General features: G+C 33.4%; 1 protein-coding gene across 30 annotated transcripts in view; it reads left to right on the top strand.

Moving 5' to 3' along the window:
• The window catches only part of ZBTB20 (zinc finger and BTB domain containing 20), an 812,433-nt gene that overhangs the window by 88,370 nt on the left and 706,254 nt on the right, over window positions 1-17,809 (top strand). For 19 of the 30 annotated variants that reach the window (XR_005202621.1, XR_005202622.1, XM_037743867.1 and 16 more), the window contains one exon: window positions 10,784-10,868. The exons of the other annotated variants lie outside the window; for them this stretch is intronic. The gene's annotated coding sequence lies outside the window, so the exon portion shown is untranslated. The remainder of the gene's footprint in view (window positions 1-10,783; window positions 10,869-17,809) is intronic. 30 annotated transcript variants of the gene reach the window in all.

Genomic DNA, 17,809 nt, shown 5'->3' with positions numbered 1-17,809 from the left:
GACGGGGTTTCACCATGTTGACCAGGATGGTCTCGATCTCTTGACCTCGTGATCCACCCGCCTCGGCCTCCCAAAGTGCTGGGATTACAGGCTTGAGCCACCGCGCCCGGCTGAAGTACTCTGTTCTTAACTCCTATTCCTGAATTGGCCCAACTCCTTGATATTTTACATTTTAAGTTGTGGATTAATGCATATCTCTAACTGGCCCAGGATGGATTGCTAAACTTGATGTGATGGATTAATCCTAATCCACCACCACCAGTGCTTTGCTGCAACAATAAAATTGCGTCAGGCAAGCAAGTTAGCTGTAGTGCATAATAATGGCAAGCATATCATGGAAAATGAAGTTGATATGGTAGAAGAAGTACACAATTCAAGTGCATGTGCAGGTACAATGTTTCTGTTCTTTTTTACTTAGGAGGCAGTTTGAATATCATTATAGTGGTATAAAAGGCAGTAACTTGATCAGAGTTCTAGGCAATAAAGTTTCTATTTATCTGTATCAGAGGGACGTGCTATGGAAGACAATCTGAAGATAAGAATACTAACAATAGAATCATCTTTTTTTACTCATTTTTCAAATAGCATATGTCTTTCTGTTATGTTGAAAATTTTCACTGTGTTATTTGTTGAATGATTTAACATATGTCCAACTAAAGATTAGATTGATGTTCCATATAAAGATCTGCTGAAAAATGTATATATATATATATATATGTATAAATTTTTAAATAGGTACTCATGACATTTGGCTAAATTGATCAACTATAATAATAAATATCATTAAATTATTGGTCTTATCAGGTAGTAGAAAAATAATTGCTTCCTTGGTTTGTGGGTGATATTTTTTAGAATTTTGTTTATTTATTTATTTATTTTTTTACTTTTTCTTTCTTTTTTTTTTTTTTGACAGAGTTTCGCTCTTGTTACCCAGGCTGGAGTGCAATGGCGCGATCTCGGCTCACCGCAACCTCCGCCTCCCAGGTTCAAGCAATTCTCCTGCCTCAGCCTCCTGAGTAGCTGGGATTACAGGCACACGCCACCATGCCCAGCTAATTTTTTGTAGTTTTAGTAGAGATGGGGTTTCACCATGTTGACCAGGATGGTCTCGATCTCTTGACCTCGTGATCACCCGCCTCGGCCTCCCAAAGTGCTGGGATTACAGGCTTGAGCCACCGCGCCCGGCCCTAGAATTTTATTTAATCATTTACTAATTCACTGTGCACTTATTATGTTGGGGATAGTATTTGGCATAGTAGGGAACATAAAGATGATTTAGACACAGCCCTGTCTACTTAAAGTGTGTAGTCTAGTGGTATGGTATGCTACATTCTTATATTTGGTTCTTACTATAATAATGTGTTAATTCCTTAATTATTTCACATCATAAAAGTCTATTATTGTATGGTCTCATATTTAATTTACATCTTCAGTGTTCCTTATGCTGAATTTAATGTACTACCAGTATATTTAAACAGATTATAATTCCTAAAAGATAAAAATAAAATATTATAAATATAAATATAAAAATATGGTAAAAGCACTTTAGTAATTTTATATGGTTTTAACTGGTTTTTAATCTTTTCACTCTCTTTTGTTGGACGTTTTTATTTGGGAGAAGACAGAGGAAGGAACAGCTGGCATTTGGTGTTGAAATTCAGTGTGAATAGAAACCCAAGAGGAGACTTTTGATTATCTAATTTCTAGTTCCACAAAACACAAGGTGATGAGCCACAGGAGATGAGGATGGAGGGATAAACAGGTGCCTATCATGAAGTGCCTTATGTATGCCATACTAAGAAGCTAGAAATGAGGTGGGATCCTCTAAAGGGTTTTAAGTGAGGGAATGACTTCTTAGTTCTATTGAGAAAAAGCTCTTCAGCAATTGAGTGTGGAAGAAGGGGTATAAAGAAAGGAGACCAGAGTCTGTGAGACTGTTAGAAGACAATTCATGGAAAACAGGGTAAAGTATAGTGAGAGGTGAGGTCATGAACTGAAACAGTGACTGTGAAGCTATGAGGAACATAAGAGGAATGGATTCAAGAGATTGTTAGGAAGTAGAATTGATAAGATGTCTCAGCGGAGGGGTGGAAGTTGGGTGTTGTTAAGAAAAGGAGAAATTTAGGATGACTCTCAAGATATTTTTCTTGAGTACCTGGATGGTGCCATTTGCAGGGAAAAAAAGGACTATTTTAGGAATAGGTTGGTGGCCAGTCAGGAGGAAGTGAGGATAGAAACTTAGGAAAGATATAAAAGATTTATTTGAATTTCAAACACAGATTTACCTTGCTTTGGGAAAACATGATGTGATTCTGTGACCTGAAACAGTAAAAGCTAGGATGAGTGTGGCATGCTGAAGCTGAATAAGGTGAGTGAGTTTCATGGGAGAATATTGATTAGGAATTTCTACTAGTAGAAAATAGGGTGTCCAGAGTCAAATGTTTATTCTTGGAGTCATTGTTTCCCAGATTTTCTTTAATGACAGCTTTCCTCCATTTCATATCCAATAGCTAGACTGGCTCATTCAAATGTGTTAACCTTAGGATGTGTCTGGTCGTCTTTGGTGAGTCGTTATTTTAAGGGGGTATCTATGTGAGGAGGCACTATGGTAATGAAAGCGAGTCAAATACCGAATGTATGGATTGCTATTTAAACAATTTTGCATGAACCACTTAACCTCTTTGGGTTCCCATTTTCTCACTTCTAAAATAAGAGGGTTGAATAAGATGATCTCTGATAACCTTTTATAGTAAGAGCCCTATGATTTTATGACCCTGTGAATAGCATGATTATAGCTGTAGGATTAACATCTTTGGGAAATGTAACAACACATTTCCAGTTAAACTTGGAGATTGAACACATGTTTTTCCTTGTTCCTTCCTAATAAGGGACTAAAAATTTGAGCAAAAGACCAAAAATTTATAAATCCATAGGCATAAGGAAGAGGAAGCAACATGTTAAAGACATACATCTTTTGGGAGATGTAAAGAGGAATTGGCAGAACTGGAAAAGCTGAATATATATGACTGGAGAGTGTTGTGTGAGAAACAAGACAGTTCATGCTCCAGATCCTGTTTAAGAATTAGAGGGAGTCTGTCCTGTGGGAAACAATAGCTGAAGTAAAAATAAAGTATAATTAATATACTCAGAGAGACAGCAGAAGATACTGCTTCTATGAAACATGACAAGAGTATATTAAAAGAAGAAATAATGAGAGAATAAGCACTCTTATAATAGCTGAAATAATAGCTTTTATATGATTGAAATTTTCCTGAAAATAGAGCAAAAAAGTCAAATAAATGGAAAATAGGAGAGAAAATATAAAATCAGACAAATGATCCAACAAGTTAAAAATCTGATTAATGGGAAGTTCAGAAGACAGGGGAGAGCAAAGAAAATGATAGGGAGGAAAGTGTTATAAAAGTACATGGTAAAATTTTTCATCTCTCAGGGACATGAAGTTCCAGTTTGGAAGGGTCTTCTGGGTGCCTATAGAAACTGTGAAAGCAAATCCACACCAAGATATATAATTGGAACATTTAAGAATTGCAGTAATAAATAAATGATAATAGAAAGTTCCAGAAAGAAAATATGAGTCCCATACAATTGGGTCAAGAACCACAATAGTATCTGATTTCTTAATGACAACATTCAAAGCTAAAGGATGTGGCTTTAAAATTCAGAGAGAAGGCCAGGCATGATGGCTCATGCTTATAATCGTAGCTACTTGGGAAGCTGAGGCAGGAGACTGACTTGAACCTGGGAGGCAGAGGTTGCAGTGAGCCAAGATTGCGCCATTGCAGTCCAACCTGGGAAATAGAGTGAAACTCTGTCTCAGAAAAGAAAAAATTATGAAAGAAAATTACTTTTAACTTCGAATTCTATACCCAAACTACCAATTAGGTATAAGGGTAGAAAAAACATTTTTGTTTTTAGACACATGGTTTTCCAAATGTATCCCTCACACTTGCTTTCTCAGGAATTGTTTCAAGGATATGCTACATCCAAATGAGGAAAAACTGAGGAGAAAAGACCAAGATAGAGGGTTCAGGAAACAAGTGATGAAAATGAGATGAGAAAGGTGATGGAAAGCTCCTGGGTAACTGCTGTGCACTGATCTTAAAAATAAGCAGTCTTTACTTGAGCTACAAGCTGGAGAACTCCAGAAAGGGATGTCTTCAGGGGAAATAATTAGAATAGGATTCTTCATTTTAAGAGTGTGAAATATTGTATTTAGGGAGGTTTTACAATTCTGTTGTACACCTTGAGAAGGGGTGGGGGGCAAAGTGATAATATTAACTATAGGAAGGAAATACTGTTACTCAAGGTACCAAATGTATTCAAAAATACTACTTTACTGATTGCTGGAACGATAGAAGAAAGGGAAATGAGGTAGTATCAAGGAACTTCTTTCATGATAGGAAATTATTATATTATGTCTAAAATTTATAAATGAAAATAACAATATAAGCGTATTATTTAGTGTACACCTTGAGAAGGGGTGGGGGGCAAAGTGATAATAATATTAACTATAGGAAGGAAATACTGTTACTACTCAAGGTACCAAATGTATTCAAAAATACTACTTTACTGATTGCTGGAACGATGGAAGAAAGGGAAATGAGGTAGTATCAAGGAACTTCTTTCATGATAGGAAATTATTATATTATGTCTAAAATTTATAAATGAAAATAACAATATAAGCATATTATTTAGAAATGAGACAAACACTAGAATGAGTTTTGGCAGAGGGTCAAAGTTTTGGATACAGGATGCTGTATTTTATGTAAACTTTGTGGTACTATTTAACTGTTAAACTATATATATGTACACATATAAATATGTGCATGTGTTGCTTTGACAATAATGAGAAATTATAACTAAAATTCTAACAAACTAGAAATCTAAATGCTATGAGCTGAGTGTTTGTGTTACCTCAAAATTTATATATTGAAAACCTAATCTTGAATGTGACGGCATTTGTACATGGGGCCTTTGGGAAGTAATTAGGCCATGAAAGTGGTGCCCTCAAGACAGGAATAGTGCCCTTATAGAAGCTTGCTTCTGCTCTGTCTCGTGGCTCTCCATCGTGTGAGGACACAATAAGAAAACTAGTGTACTATACACAAACCGGGACAAGGGCATTCATGAGAACCTGGTCATGCTGGCATTCTAATCTCAGCCTTCTCAGCCTTCAGAACTGTGAGAAATATATTTTTGTCATTAAATTCTGTTGTTTAACCCAGTCTATGGTAATTTATTATTATTGCAGCCTGAACTAAGATATCAAGTATTTTGGACTTTGATTTTTCAGGTAGTAGAATAACTCATGATGAGGTATATACATTTTCGTTATCTGCAGTAATCAGATTTATATCTTGACATTGTATTTGAAGGGGTTTTCAGGTGCTGTTTGAATGGTAAAAACAATGATGAATTATCTAAAAATTGTTGCTGCAATTCTGAGACCTTAAATATATGTTACGAAATTTTAAAAGGCATTAATTATTGATGGCTAAGGAGAAATAGAAGAAGACAGATAAACTTTCATTTGGTTTGGTAGATATTATCATAAGACAAATTAAACATAGTTGTTTTGTTAAACAAAGAATAGCTTATCTTCATTCTAAGTAGTTTTTAAATACTTAATATATTTTTCTCTCAAAAGCATTTAATGGCTAGTACATCTATTCTCACGGAATGTTTTTAACTGTTTGCTGACTCAGCTATTCATCTGTTGCTAATATGAGGCACTTTTGTTGTGGTTTACAAAAATATGGAGGTTATGTGATTTGGTGCATGCATTTCAGAATTTAGATTGTCTTTTAATAATCAAAAACATGCTTTGCCAAAAATGTAGTATGAGTGTGCTCAAAATATCAAGTGCCTTTTGAATTTTTAAAATAAAAACATTCCAACAATAAAAACCCAACAACAAACAAACAAAAAAACCCAGAAGTTGTCTTGTAAACAAAAGTGTTTAGCAGACATCCTTAAACCTGCTTGAGAGAATTTTTAGAACATAAGAGAGGCAGATGCAGAGACCAAGATAGAAAGGGGGGAAATTTCTCCTTGAATTTTTCTTTTAACCAAGGACATTTGGTATTGAGAGGAGAAGGAGGAGAGAATAAACGTAGAAAGAACATGATTTGTCCCAAAGATTTATTTTGTAATCGTAGCTTATAAAGGTTTTCATTGATAGTGTATGGGAGGGGGAATTGGAAGTTTCAATGCCGACACTTTGAAGAGTTGCACTGTTGTTGCAGCTGCTTGGGCAGCCTTGCTCAAACATCAATGGTGCATTGTGGCAGTTTGCTCTGCTTCCCTGTTTCTGATGGATGTTCTCCAGGCAGTGAAGGGCAAAGGGGCTGGCAATGCTGGTAACTGGCATAATAGGAGTTGCTGGATCAGTTTTGAGTGTATGTGTGTGAACTGAACATTTAATGACAAATTCTGTACTATGGTTAGTCTAAACTGAGTATCAGAATGTACTTCATGTTCAATTAATGTAGATTGTATATATTTTTATACTGTCATTTTATAGCATAGGGTGCATAATGTTTAGGGTGCATAATTTGTAGTAGTTGGTAAAAAGGACCAATGCTTGTAGCCTGAAGAAAAAAAATTCAAGATATACTGAGATATAATCACACTGAAATATTTCCATCATAAAATAAATAATTGACTTTTACTGTTTATAATATTTTATTGTTTTTAAGGATACCTGTACTAAATAGTTTTAGCTGTTTGTGAAAATCTGTTCTGATTTTTTAATTTGCTTTCTTTTGTGTGTTTACAAGAACAGTCTAATTTGCTATTTTAGAATCATAAAATTTTAGAAGAGATTTGAAAATTCACCTTATACTGAATAGAGCCATTACTTGACAGAATATGACATAATGTTCAGAGATGATACAGTGAACGCAGAGATGATCAACGAATATTTTGCCTATATTTTTTTTGCCACCAAGAATAATCTTCAAATTAGAAGAAAAGAATGGAAATCAATAAATTGGTTAATAGGAGACTATTTTGGCAAATTTAAAATCAAAGTTTGATAACTTTTATTTAAGAATGAAAATGACCATAATTTTTTTTTTTTAAAAACCTGCTTATTTATATAATTTGTGTTTTTCGAAGCATCACAATGCATATATTCACTGAATCCTTATGGCAGCCCTGAAAAGTAAACAGGGATGACTGTTTGCACTTTACAGGTGAGGAAACCTAAAGGAAGCAACTAAAAAGTTTTAAGCAGTAGGCAGTGGGTCATACCTTTTCATTTATTCCCATTTCCTAATCACGATACTCCAAGAAAAGGTTATTATCTCCATTTATAGATGTGTTAACTGAAAATAAATATGTTTTTCAAGCCACACTGCTGTCCATCAGAGCAACTGGAATCCAAACCTAAGGACTTTTGCTCCAAATTCTGTACTTTTTCTATTGATTATCATAACTTCCAGAAATGATTACATTTGGAGAATTGGAAGATATAAAATAATGGATACAAGCAAATATATAAAATGTTAAAGTTGAATTCTCTAACCTACAGAGTTAACTTTATCTCCTGCAAAATTCTGAAATATTGAATAGATTATTTGTGAGCATGTAGAAACTAAGGTGTTTACTAAGAGCTACATCATTATTTTATCAAGAGCAAGTCATGTGATACTAATCTCATTTCTCCTTTTTTGATAAAGTTAACTAGGTTATTCACCTAGAAAATTTGCAAACATACGTATATTGGTGTAAACAGGGATTTGACAAAATTATGGCAGTAGATTCAGGAAGATTCATAAGTTATTTGAAAAACCTCACCATGTAGTCATGTTTAATTTTGTTTTCTGAGGCAAATATTTGTGAGTAGCCTACTAAATACAAAGCAATTTACTATCCACTGTGAGTTATCTTTTTGAAAAAAGAAAGTAAAACATGGAAGCTCCTTTCAAGAACTTAATTGCTTAGTATAGAAGCTGAAAAGAAAAAATATAAATCACATAAATGCCCTGTGATGAGTATCTTAAGAAAGCATCTTCTTGCATGGATCATGGGGAAAGCCTTCCTGTAGATGTGGCATTTTAACTAAAACTGAATTATGGATAGGGTTTGCGTATAAAGAATGGTTTGCAAGTGATAACATTACCTCACATTCATTGACTATATGTTGTTTCTTTTATTCTTCATAACAATCCTTTAGATATAGATTCTATATTATTATTTATACATGGACATGATGATATGAAGTCACAGATGCTTTAAGAATAACTTGCTTTATAAACAGTTGGGTCAGGATTTGAACTTAGACAGTTTGCCCTAGATCTCATTCTCTTAAAAATAGAACCAAGAAAATGGGTGTTAAAGGAGGTTGTTTGAGTAGTGATACACAGTTCAGCACGGCTTGAATATAGGTATGGCCAAAGGAGGATGGTAAGTGACCTTGTTTGATCTTGTTATCTTCAATAGTATTTTATATACCAGTGGTTTGGGTGAGAAGGAATTCGTATACAATTTTCAGATTATTCAAAGATGAAACACTGAATAAATATAATTCCTGTATTTTATTCCAAAATATTAATGACATAACCAGATACCGCATAAAAGACATGGTTCTTGAAAAGAAAGCCTGAAATTTATATGACATAATAGAGAGAGGTATACATTTAAAAGTAATATCTTCTTCTGTTGCATAGGAAAAATGTTATGCTTGGATATACTTTCCTGATCATAATGTACAGAAGGGAAACCTAAACAGAGCACAGTGATCACACAGAGACTAGGAGATAGAAATTCAAATTCAGGGAGATGAGGCAGAGGGATTTGCAGGTAGAATACTGGAGGAAAGGAGATATGCAGACAAGGAGCTTCAGAAATCTGTAAAGGGATTGCCTTGAGCCTATTGAATACTGAATATTAAACTGTGCATACTTTGGGTAAACCTCTAGAAAACTGGCAAAGAACAACCAGAGAGCTGAAAGGTGAAGCACTCCCAGAGCTTTTGAGAGTTGGAAGTGTTTGAGTTTTTTTCAGCCAAAGTGGAGAGACCATGTTAATAACCAGGGAAATGAGACCCCAAAAAGGATAACGCCCTTTCAGTAGGGCCTAACAAGACTGCCCTAATAGAGCTTAAGGATAAGACTCAAAAGAACCAAATTGACCTGCAAGCTATTAACCAGCCTGCCAGAAAATGTCTAATATTTTTTAGGGGAATTCAACAAAATTTAGCACTCAACAACAAAAAGTTTATGATGAATGACATCAAACTAAAATTAAAACTGGAAAATGTGACGTGTAACCAGGAAAAAAATTACCCATGAAAAAGATTCAGAAATGTCAGAGATGATGGAATTAGAAGAAAAATATTTTGTAACAGCTATTATAAATATGATCAAGGATTTAAAGGAAAACTTGACTATGATGAGGAGAGAAATGAGTGACATAAAAGGGAACTAAATAGAACATTTTGGGATGGAAAATATATTTGAAATGAAAAAAATTACTACATTGGTATAACAGAAAATTAGATACTACAGAAAAAGGATTAGTGAATATGAAGACATAGCAATAGAAACGATCCAATCTGAAGCACACTCACAATCTGAGAAAAAAAGTGGAAACAGACACACAAATAGAACCTTAGAGATTTATGGGACACTATGAAGCGATTTAACATGTATGTTAGTCCCAAAAAAGGAGGTGGGGAAGGAAAGCAGAAAAATTACTTGGACAATTAAAGGCTAAAAGGAAATATGTATATATATATATATATATAAAATTGTATATATGTATAATATCTATATATAATATATGTTATATATAAATTATATATAAAATATATAATATATATAAATTATATGTTAAATTATATAATGTATATATGATACATATAATTACATAAAATATATTTATGAATATATAAATATATAATTCTATAAATATATAAGTAATAAATATATATTTATATATAATTATATATGTTTATAAATATATAAATATATAAATATATATATATATATATATATATATATATATATATGGGGGGGGAGAGAGAGAGAGAGAGAGAGAGATATGGAGTCTTACTCTGTTGCCCAGAATGGAGTGCAGTGGCACAATCTTGGATCACTACAGCCTCTGCCTCCTGGATTCTAGCGATTCTCCTGCCACAGCCACCTAAGTAGCTGGGCCTACAGGCTTCCCCCACCGCGTTCAGCTAATTTTTGTATTTTTAGTAGAGACGGGGTTTGCCATGTTGGCCACACCAGTCTGGAATTCCTGACCTTAAGTGATCTGTCCGCCTCAGCCTCTGAAAGTGCTGGGCTTATAGGCATGACCCACCATTACCGGCCACTGAAAGTATGTCAAATTTGACTAAAACTATATTTACAAAGATCTAGAGATTTCAACTATAAGAGGAGAAAAATGAAGGAAATGACATCAAGACACATGATACTGAAATTGTTGAAAACAATTGATAACAAGAAAAATCTCAAAAAGAGACAGGAAGTGGAGGCATTATATATAGTAGGAAGACACAAATATCAAAGACTTCTTGTCAGAAACAATATATACTAGAAGACGTAGAATTACATTGATATGGTTTGGCTATGTCCCCACCCAGATCTCATCATGAATTGTAGTTTCCATAATCTCCATGTGGTGGGAAGGACCCAGTGGGAGGTAATTTAATCACAGGAGTGGTTACCTTCATGCTGTTCTCATGATAATGAGTGAATTCTCACAAGATTTGATGGTTTTATAAGGGGCTTTTCCCTCTTTTGCTCAGCACTTCTTGCTGCTGCCAAGTGAAGGATGTGTTTGCCTCCTCTTCTGTCATAAGTTTCCTGAGTCTACACCAGCTGTGCTGAACTGTGAGTCAATTAAACTTCTTTACTTTTTAAATTACCCAGTCTTGGGTATGTCTTTATTAGCTTGAGAACAGACTAATACAGACATCTTTAAAATGCTGAAAGAAAAAGATAGTCAACCAAGAATTCTATAAAATAAAGACTTTTTGAGACATAAAATTTGAAAGAGAAATTATCACCCACAGACATGGACTGCAAGATGTGTTAATGGAGGTTCTTCAGGAAGAAGGAAAATGATTCCAAATAAGATGGAAATTTATAATAACAAAAAGTAAAGAAGAATACCAGAAATGGTAAATATATAAGTAAATATAAAACAGTTTAAAAAAATTTATTTAAAAGATAATCAACTCTTTGCAGCAAAAAAAAAAACAAAAAACAATACATTATATGTTATATAGTAGTAAGATGTTTGACATAAATTACATAAATAATTGGAGCTGAGAAATTGAAATGCATTGTTGAAATGGTCTGATATTATATATGAAGTGGTATATTATTATTTCACGGTAGCCTTGATAAGTTAATGTTACATATTGAAAACCCTATAATAATTACTACAAAATAAAAATACATAACTCATAAGGCCAAAATCGAGATAAAATGGAACATTGATTATTCAACTAATTCAAAAGGAGGCAGAAAAAGAGAAAAAAAAAAAAANAAAAAAAAAAAAACAAAAAAAAACGCATGAGACCTAAAAGAAATAGGAAGTTAATGGATTTAAACTTACTCATATTAATAAAGCAATGACAAAAATTGCAGTCAATAATTGCAAAAACAGTTGCAATAGAAGCTCATCCACCAGAGGTGTTGGAGAAGACAGAAGGATGATGAGACCGTGTTAACTTTTTTATACTATAATAAGTTTGAAAATTATGTTTAAGTAATTAGAGTATGCAGATTATTTTTATTATCAAGAGACAATTTATACAAGTACCTATATTCTGGAGTAGATAAGCTCAAAGTATGCTACAACAGAATGACTCCCAACTCCTTGAGGCTCTCATTAGACACTAACTTGTTATTGTTATGTGGCTACATCTCAGTCCAAATTTCCTGATTAAGTAAAAGAATAAATTATTTCTTATTCTACTTTTTTGCTCTTCATTTTCTCATATTAAGCCCAAACACTCTATAATGAAATATGGATAACCACTGACATAATTGTTATACCATAAAATTAATATGGTAAGATTTGGCTATTAAAGAACTAGGTAGCTTTATGAGTTATTATTTTCTGAACAGAAGATCCTCTTGAAACTATCCACATACCCCCCAGGCAACCATTAGTGTAGTTCTGTATTTTTAAAATAATTTTAGAAGAGAAGACACTTTTTAAAACACAAAAATGGCAATATATAATACATATTATTCTGTAGGCTAACTTTTTTCAACACAAAAATATGAGAGATATTTGTCAAGTATTTATGTGTATCAGTGTCCATGACTTTTTGCAAATCATGAGTGACTTGTATGATTATTTCTGTAGGATAAAATCATTGCCAGGTTGCAGAGGTATGGGGGAGCATATATAAGATTATGATACATATTGCCAGAGTATTCTTCAGAAATTCTTTACCTCTCACAGGGTTGTATTAGTTTCTTTACACTTTCACTGATACTAAACATTTTCAATTTAAGCTAAGGTTGAAAGTGATACCCATGACCTTTTGATTTTATATTTCCTTTGTTTTTTGAGCATCTCTATATATGTTTACTAGTCATTTGAACTTCTGTGAAATTTCTATTCACTTACTTGCATGTTTTTGTTTTATTTTGCTTTAAAAATTGCTTTACAGACTCCCATACATGCTTATATATCTCTCTCATTATTTTGTAAAACTATATTTAAGATATGAACTTTTTGACATATATAAAGTATTTTCATCCTTTTGGCATTTGACTTATATGGAATCATTTTCTCTAAAGATGTTTTCAGTTTTTATGTAGTCATATCTCTCAGTTTTTTTAGGGTTTCTTTACCTTGGAATTTGCTAAGGAACATTTTTCTACCCCGAAACTATAAAAATATTCTTAGTGTTTTCTTATAATAATTTTATCATATTCTTTACTATAATTAATTTCACTCTGTATTTATTTTAGTGTGTGAATTTCACTTGCTTAGTTGATGAAGCTAACATGAGCTAGCAAAAGATTATGAATCATGATAAACTTCTGCAACTGATGATGGTAAAATTATAGTATTAATAGAAAAAAATGACATTCATTTAGCTTTTACTGTCTTCTAGGGACTGCGTTTTTTATATTCTTTATTTTTACAACAATGTGCTATGTTAAATATTAGTATCTCTATTATCATATTGTAACATTGAAGAAACAGATTCAGTAGCTAACCCTGATTTGTCATAGTGGGTGTTTGCTATTTATTGTCATATAACAAATTACCACAGACTTAGCTTAAAACAGCAAACATTTTTCTCACTATTTCTGTGGGTCAGGAATTTGGGAGCTGCTTTACGGGGTGCTTCTAGCCCAGAACCTCTTATAGTTTGCAGGGAAGATATTGGCTAGGTCAGTGGTCATCTAAAGACTAGAGAATCTGTTTCCAAAATGGCTTAACCCTATGGTTCTTGTAGGAAGTCTCAGTTTCTGACCACAAAGTCCTCTCTCTGGGGTTGCTTAAGTGTACTAATGACATGACAGCTGGTTTCTCCCAAAGCTAGTGATCAGTGAGAGAGAGAGAGAGAGAGAGAGAGAAACAGAGAAAGAGAGAGAGGGTTTGCAAGGAGGGGAGCAAAAGTTTGTAAGTTGGGGGTGCAAAAGTTTGTAGGTTAAAATTACTCTGTGTCTATATATATATATATTAGTGATAAAAGAAAGAAGTCCAACAAACTGGGACCTGCATTGTGTGCATGGCTTTGTCTCAAGGAACCCTGGGAATGTTTGTCTGTTGTCAGGAAAACATGGACTCCTATAAAAGTTCTGATTTCTTTAAGAACTCAGACCTGAGGTTGAAGACCTTCTACATGAATTAGCAGGTGAACTGAGGCAAAACATTATACTTCTAATAATTAATTTCTGCATTTTCCTGATGCCTCTGTCACTGTAAGAGTAACATATTAAGTGTGAAAAGTATAAAGAGCTAAGAAAAATCAAAATTATTGCGTTACTTTTGTGAATAGGTATTAATAGGATATTATTTATGAATAGGATATTCATAATCCCTCTATGAGCCAACCTGAGAGCCATTCCTAGTTTTTTATTTGTTGTATGTTTTATAAAAATTAGAGTGTCAAATCAATTGAAAATTTGTATTATCTAAGTAATTGCTGCTTGCATGATAATGGGTAACCTTATACATTACTCCTGCTTGGCAAATAATACATTATACATTAATAATTTTCACTTGGAATATGTAGACTTAGCCTAGAGAGACTCAAAATACAACATGCTATAATGTTCTAATGGAATACTTGACTGGGAAAGATCTATGTTTGGGTTCTAATGCAGCTAATAAGTACAAAAATGGGAGATAATTCATACAATCTATCTAAGCCTAAGTTCTTCATTTTTAATATTAAGACGGTTGAGAGTCTCACAGACTTGCTATGATTCAAATTGTTGAGCTTAAATGAACAACGTTTAAAGAATAAACTGGATGATTATGGTTATTTCAGCGCTTTCCTAAAAATACAAATGAAAAAGGACAACATATGTTGAAAGTTGACATGTTGCCTTTTATTGCCCCCTATAAACAGATCATTTGATATTTTTATCATAATAATAATTTTTTTTTCACAGCTGTTTCTCTATAGTTTGTTTCTTCTTAAGTTGAGTCATAAGCTTTCTGTCTTGAGCATGTGAAAAGCATTGTATATTTCAATGCCTCACATGTTAAAATTCTGAATATTTTTACAAAGCAGATATTGACTAATGGGAGACAATGGGCTATGATTATGCCTACAGAGTAAAGAACTAATTTAAACAATTTAACATGAAAGCCCAATTTAATTGAATTTACAATCATTAGTAGTTTATGGAAAAAAAGAGTTTTTGCAATATAGTGAAAAACCAACCACAAACTAAACCAAATAAAAACTTTGCAACCAATACATTTGTACCAATGCATTTTGTTATTTTCAACCTTTTTTCCTCTTTGTTTTTCTGGATATTATAATATTACATCTCTTAGATGTTTCATTCAGAATTTAAGTATAATTGATGGTTTATGGGGCATTCAGATAACTTAAGCAGAGAGAAAAAATTATTTGCAGCTTTCAATATGGAAATTCTTAAATTATAGAATGAATATGTATTATAATGAAAGGATGAAATACAGTAGAATCTCAATGAATGTAAGTTTATATATACATATTTAATTTATACAGATTTAACCATATGCATTCATTTGAAAAAGAAATACATATCAATTGTTGAGCAAGTACTCTCACCATTTCACTTAAATAAGCTCTTGCTGATTAGTGAACTCACCACTCTGAGTAAGATTGGAGTTATGACTGGCTTCCGTCCCTGTTTACTTCTCAGGATGTGGACATCTTGCCATTCTGAATGATTCAAGTATTTGATGACACTAAAAATATATATAGCTTTGACATGAAACCAATCAGTACTTTATATGGTTTTGAACTGAAATAAAAACAAAACAAAGCAAAACAAACGAAACAGTTCCAACGATGAAGGAAAAGAAAAGCTCTGTTGGATTTATAGAGAGAAGAAGTATAGTCTCCAATGTGTTACATCTTTTAAAGGGATAGACCCAGTGTTTTACAGTAGTATTTCTCTTGTTTGGATTTCACAGGAGAATAACATAGGCTTTGTTTTGTACTTCTTTATCTGTATTAACAATATTTAGTTCAGGGTGAATTACTATTCTTGAAAGGGGAGCTAAAATGGCTAACTCACAGCAGAGAGAATTATGGGCAGAGATGTCAGCACTCAGATGGGCCTTTACTGTAGATTTTTCTATAGAGTACAAAAAACTGAATAACCAGAAAAATTGATTAGCTATAATGATTTTTTGAAATTAATTAAAATTCACTTAAAGAGTGAAAATTATTAATAACAAAAACAATTCAAACATCAGAATGTTTACAGTGCTCATTTTGCAGTGATGTGAATAATTTTATCTTCTGAAATTTCTAGCTTTTTGCATTTTCTAAGTTTCCTGTATTGGCATTTATAATTTATAGTGAAAATTAGATATACCTCAAATATTATAATAAAACTCACAGTAATTTAAATTTATGATTTCTTAAATTAGCTCACTTTGTGTGTGTGTGTGTGTGTGTGTGTGTGTGTGTGTGTGTGTGTGTGTATAGGATAATCAGTGATAAGGAATGAAACTTGATAAGCTTCTTCCTGAACAAGATATTTGTCTTTTAGTTAAACTTTGCAGAAGGAAAGATGATGAATTTTCATTTATTAGTACAATATAATTATAATCTCATCTCTTTGACTCCATTTTTATTTAGTATACAAGATAGTACTGTGATCTAGGCTTTTTTTTTTTTTTTTTTTGTAAAGGAGTCTCACTCTGTCACCCAGGCTGCAGTGCACCAGCACAATTTCGGCTCACTGTGATTCTTCTGCCTCAGTCTCCCGAGTAGTTGGGATTACAGGAGTGTGCCACCACGCCCAGCTAATTTTTGTATTTTTAGTAGAGATGGTATTTCACCGTGTTGACCAGGCTGCTCTGGTCTTGAACTCCTAACTTCAGGTGATCTGCCCGCCTTGACCTCCCAAAGTGCTGGGATTGCAGGCATGAGCCACCATGCCCATCCTAGGCACTTTTATTTTTAGAAAGCTTATATATCATTAAATTGTGGCTAAAGCCTCATCAATTAAGATTTCACTGATACAGTTTGGCTCTGTGTCCACCCAAATCTCATGTTGTATTATAATCCCCAATGTTAGAAGAGGGACCTGGTGGGAGGTGATCGGTTCATGGGTGCAAATTTCCCCCTTGCTGTTCTCATGATAGTGATTTCTCACCGAGATCTAGTTGGTTAAAAGTGTGTACACCTTGCTTTCTGTCTCCTGCTCCTCCATGGTAAGACATGCTTGCTTACTCTTCAACTTCTGCCATGATTCTAAGTTTTCTGAGGTCTCCCAGCCACGCTTCCTGTACAGCCTGTGGAACTATTAGTCAATTAATCCTCTTTTCTTGATAAATTACCTAATCTCAGGTAGTTCCTTAGAGCAGTGTGAAAGTGGAGGAAAACAGAAAATATAATTCTAAATTTGTGATAATTGAAAAAACAACTTGATGAAATTTGTCTACAAATGAGGGGTTTGTCAAATGCAAATATGGCCAGCATTTCTAGAATGATTTCTTGCCAATTTAGGAGAACAAACTGTTTTGAAGGTATTACTGTAACGACATTAATTCCTATCCCAACAATTTACTAATCAATAACTCTTACTACTTATGTATTCATTTAAAAAAGAACCTTTTAATAGTAATCCTGGCTCCTATTAGCTTTCATTTGTTAGTCTCTAAACTCCTACCCACCTATTATATCTCAGCTTAAACATCACTTTCTCAGTGAAATCTTCTTAAACATGCCAAATTGTTTTTTCCTCAAATGCTATCATGGAATTTCATTTTTCTCTCCAAAATCTATTCATAGTTATATAATAATTTTATGATTATTGATTAATGTTTGGTTCCCGCAAGGTATTAGTTATATGACAACGGAATTGTGTCTTTTTTTTTCTTCTCATTGTCATCATAGGAACTATACAATATCCAAAACATAGTAGGTACTTAATAGTTATTTATTTAATTATGTAAATGTGTGAATGAATTACTGAATGAATGTACCTAGCAAAAAAGTTAGCCAAGGCCGGGCGCGGTGGCTCAAGCCTGTAATCCCAGCACTTTGGGAGGCCGAGGCGGGTGGATCGCGAGGTCAAGAGATCGAGACCATCCTGGTCAACATGGTGAAACCCTGTCTCTA

This window comes from Cebus imitator, unplaced genomic scaffold (genome assembly GCF_001604975.1).
Source record: "Cebus imitator isolate Cc_AM_T3 unplaced genomic scaffold, Cebus_imitator-1.0 Scaffold157, whole genome shotgun sequence".
Classification (NCBI taxonomy): Eukaryota; Metazoa; Chordata; class Mammalia; order Primates; family Cebidae; genus Cebus; species Cebus imitator.
The sequence above is the reverse complement of the archived record's forward strand: the minus strand, read 5'-3'. Positions and strand labels throughout refer to the sequence as shown.